The 4,093-nt window shown below is 43.8% G+C and overlaps 1 pseudogene; it reads left to right on the top strand.

The window, feature by feature from the left end:
- Positions 1-3,348, top strand: part of LOC108534578 (putative gustatory receptor clone PTE01) — a 10,623-nt pseudogene extending 7,275 nt beyond the window's left edge.
- The last annotated feature ends 745 nt before the right edge of the window (positions 3,349-4,093 follow it).

Raw genomic sequence — 4,093 nt, 5'->3', positions numbered from 1 at the left:
AAAAAAAAAAAAAAAAAGAAAGAAAAAAATGTATCTGTCTTATTTGATCAGGAGTACCAAGGCTCAAATGAGATGGTGTAGGGAAGTAAGTTGGGAACATACTGTCCACATAGTATAAGGGCTTGTTACTGTTATCTGACTCCATGTGCAATCATCAGAAAAATGAATAAATATTGGAGTTCATTTTTTAAAGTTTCAGGTCTCATACATCCTGTTCTCTAAACTAATTACAAACCCCCAGCAACCAAAACAGTGTGTTGCCACATAAACACAGACATAAAGACCAATGGAAAGTAGTAGACACCCCAGAAAGAAACTCTAACATATATGGTGAAATGATTTCCAGCATGGGTGTCAAGAACACTGAATGGAGAAAAGACAGTCTTTTCAACACATAGTACTGGAAAAAACGAAATGTTAACAGGCAGAAAATGAAGAGGGACTCTTATTTTACTCAGCATGCAAAAATAAACAGAAACTAGATCAATGACCCAAATCTGGGAGCTAAAACTCTAAAATTCTTAGAAGAAAACACTGGGCAATACCTCCATGACACTGGATTGGACAATGATTTCTTGGAAATAACACCAAAAGCTCAGGCAACAACAACAAAAAATAGATGACTTGGACTACAGCAAAATGAAAACCACTTTTGTGCATCTATGAACACTACCCCCAGAGTGAAAAAATAAACCATGGAGTAGAAAAAACATATCTGCAAACCATATCTCTCATAAGAGTCTAATATCCAGAATATATCAAGAATTCATACAACTCAACAACAACAAAATAAACAACCCCATTACAACTGGGCAGAGAAGTTAAATAGACATGTCTCTAAAGAAGATATACCAGGCCGGGCGCGGTGGCTCAAGCCTGTAATCCCAGCACTTTGGGAGGCCGAGACGGGCGGATCACGAGGTTAGAAGATCGAGACCATCCTGGCTAACACGGTGAAACCCCGTCTCTACTAAAAAATACAAAATCTAGCCAGGCGAGGTGGTGGGCGCCTGTAGTCCCAGCTACTCGGGAGGCTGAGGCAGGAGAATGGCGTAAACCCGAGAGGCGGAGGTTGCAGTGAGCTGAGATCCGGCCACTGCACTCCAGCCTGGGCGACAGAACGAGACTCCGTCTCAAAAAAAAAAAAAAAGAAGAAGATATACCAATGGCCAGTAAGCATATAAAATGATGTTCCAAATCACTAATCGTAGGGAAGTGCAAATCAAACCAAAAATGTGATATCAGTCATTAGGATGGATATAATAAACAAACAAACAAAAAACAACAAGCATTGGAGGAAATGTAAATAGTGCAGGAACAGGGAAAACAGTATGGAGTGTACTTGAAAAATTAAAAACAGAATTATCAGATGATCCTGCAGTTGTATTTGTGGGTACCTAGCGGAAAGAATTAGAAGCCAGGAGTGGAAGAGGTATTTGTAAACCCATATTTATAGCAGCATTATTCACAACAGCCAAATACGTAGAAGCAACCCAAAGCTCCATGGACAGATGAATGAATACGTGCAATGCAGTTCATTCATACAATGGAAGACTATTCAGCCTGAAAAAGGTAGGCACTTCTGGCCAGCGCAGTGACTCATGCCCGTAATCCCAGCATTTTGGGAGGCTGAGGTGGGCGGATCATCTGAGGTCAGGAGTTCAAGGCCAGCCTGGCCAACGTGGTGAAACCCTGCGTCTACTAAAAATACATTAGCTGGGCATGGTGGCATGTGCCTATAATGCCAACTACTCGGGAGGTTGAGGCACGAGAATTGCTTGAACCCAGGAAGCGGAGGTTGCAGTGAGCCCAGATTGTGCCACTGCACTCCAGCCTGGGCAACAGAGTGAGACTTCATCTAACAACAACAACAATAAAAAGGGAGGCACTTCTGACACAGGCTGCAACATGGATGAATCCTGAAGACATTATCGTCAGTGAAATAAATATATCACAAAAGGATAAACACCACGGGGCTGAGTGGCTCACGCCTGTAATCCCAGCACTCTGGGAGGCCGAGGCGGGCGGATCACTTGAAGTCAGGAGTTTGAAACCAGCCTGGCCAACATGACGAAAGCTCGTCTCTACTAAAAATACAAAAATTAGCTGGGCATGGTGGCTCACGCCTGTAATCCCAGCTACTTGGGAGGCTGAGGCACGAGAATCGCTTGAACCTGGGAGGTGCAGGTTGCAGGGAGCCCAGATCGTGCCACTGTACTCCATCCTGAGTGACAGAATGAGACTCTGTCTCAAAAAAAAGATAAACACAGTATGATTCCACTGATATCAAGTATTTACAGTAGTTAAATTCATAGAGTTGGAAAATAAAATGGCGGCCCCCAGGGGTGGGCGAGAGAGAGGAATGGATGGTTTGTTTAATGGGCACAGTTTCCATTTTGAAAGATATAAATGTTCTGGAGACGATGGTGGTAATGGTTGCCAAACAATGTGAATGTACTTAATGTCATTAAACTGTAAACTTAAAAATAGTGGAAATTGTAAACACTTTTATTGACCCTTCTATGTGAAATAATATATATGTATAATTTTTAATATTTATACATGGTATATTTTACCATAATAAAAGATGAAAATTAAAGCATGTGGATCTTTAAAAATAAAAGAAAGAAGCGAATAATACACACAAGCTTTCTCCTGATTAAAGGAAGAGCCCAAAAGTTTCCATGGACACTCATTTTTCTCTTCTTCATCCTGCATTAATGTGAGGAAATCCTCAGAGACTGGGGAACTTGGGCCAGTTTGGCTAATGAGGAGCTCTGTGCATTGAGCCCCTGAGGCCATAGAATAGTAAATACTCAGCCTGTGCCTCCAGCCCTGCAGTGTCAGCTGCCAGTCCAGTGGGCTCCACACCTGTCATCTGCAACAGGAGGCTCATATCTGACCCTGTCTTCCTGCCAGTCCTGAGGACGGAGCCTGAGCCTCCATTGTGCACCATGCAGGGAAGACAGCGGACCTGCTCTCTGTGGTCATGGCCCAGCAGAGGGGAAGCGCAGCTCAGTGAGTGCTGAGGGATGGTCGGGAGCCTTGTTTCCTCATCCTCAAGACAAACAGGACAGTGGGGTGGCAGATGGGAGGACATCAATGTGCAAAATATCAGCTCACATTACTGTGGAGTTTACATTCTTGGTTGCAGTGGGGACTCAGAAATCTCATTCAAAATTTTTCTTTCCTCCCACACTGGTTGTCCTTTTCATAGACATCTCATGCACGATAGCAGAAAATGAGTCTCTCTAAACTATCCCCTAAGCCCAACAAAAAGATGATGAAGGTGATGATGAGGATAAAGAGGAAGATGACAAACACCATGACATCATGAACCCTTACTGAGGGCTTCCTAAATGCCAGGCTCTGAGCTCTGTGGTCTCTGCAGCTTGTTTCATTTCATCTGTATCGCCTTCTCCAAGTTATTAGTGCACATTTCATTATTATTTTACAGACTCGAAAAGGAGCAATGCATTTTTATATAGCTTTTCCCATATCATGAAGTAGAGAAGGGTGACACCCCATTTGAACCAGGCAGTCTAAGTCCAGATACATGGCATTTGGCCAGGCCTCTCCCTGTATCCAACCTGCCCTCTCAAGTCCTTGTCACTTGGGAAGATGCCCCCGCTTACTCTGTCCTTCTCTTTGGGGGTTCCTGGTAGACCACAGCTAGACCAGTGGGTGCCACGCTCACTGTAGCAAGTATAGAAAGGGCAGCTGAGATCACACCAGAGACCCCAGAAAGAATTGGTACAGGATCATTCAGGGCGCATCTCTCCCTTGCCCCTGTTCCTGGCTTTCCTTGTAGCTCTCGACTTCCACAAAGGAGTCATCAATTCAGGGTTTGGCTTCCATTCCTATTGAGGAAGCTGGAAACAGTTTGAAAATGCACCTCAGATGTGCCTGTGGTTAAGACCTCTGACTTCTGCTTAAAACTTTTTAAGAACTGGAAGACCACGAAGTTTTTAGTGCCTGGGTCTTAGAGACTGGCCATTAATATTGAATACCACCCTTTCTAGTTATCTGCATGGCAAGGGGCGAGATGTCCGTCCTCTGGGACTCAGTACTGTCATCTGAATTGATTTCTAGT

The sequence above is a fragment of the Rhinopithecus bieti genome, unplaced genomic scaffold (genome assembly GCF_001698545.2).
Source record: "Rhinopithecus bieti isolate Rb0 unplaced genomic scaffold, ASM169854v2 scaffold_10589, whole genome shotgun sequence".
NCBI lineage: Eukaryota > Metazoa > Chordata > Mammalia > Primates > Cercopithecidae > Rhinopithecus > Rhinopithecus bieti.
Note: the sequence above shows the minus strand (reverse complement) of the source record. Positions and strands in the feature narration are given on the sequence as shown.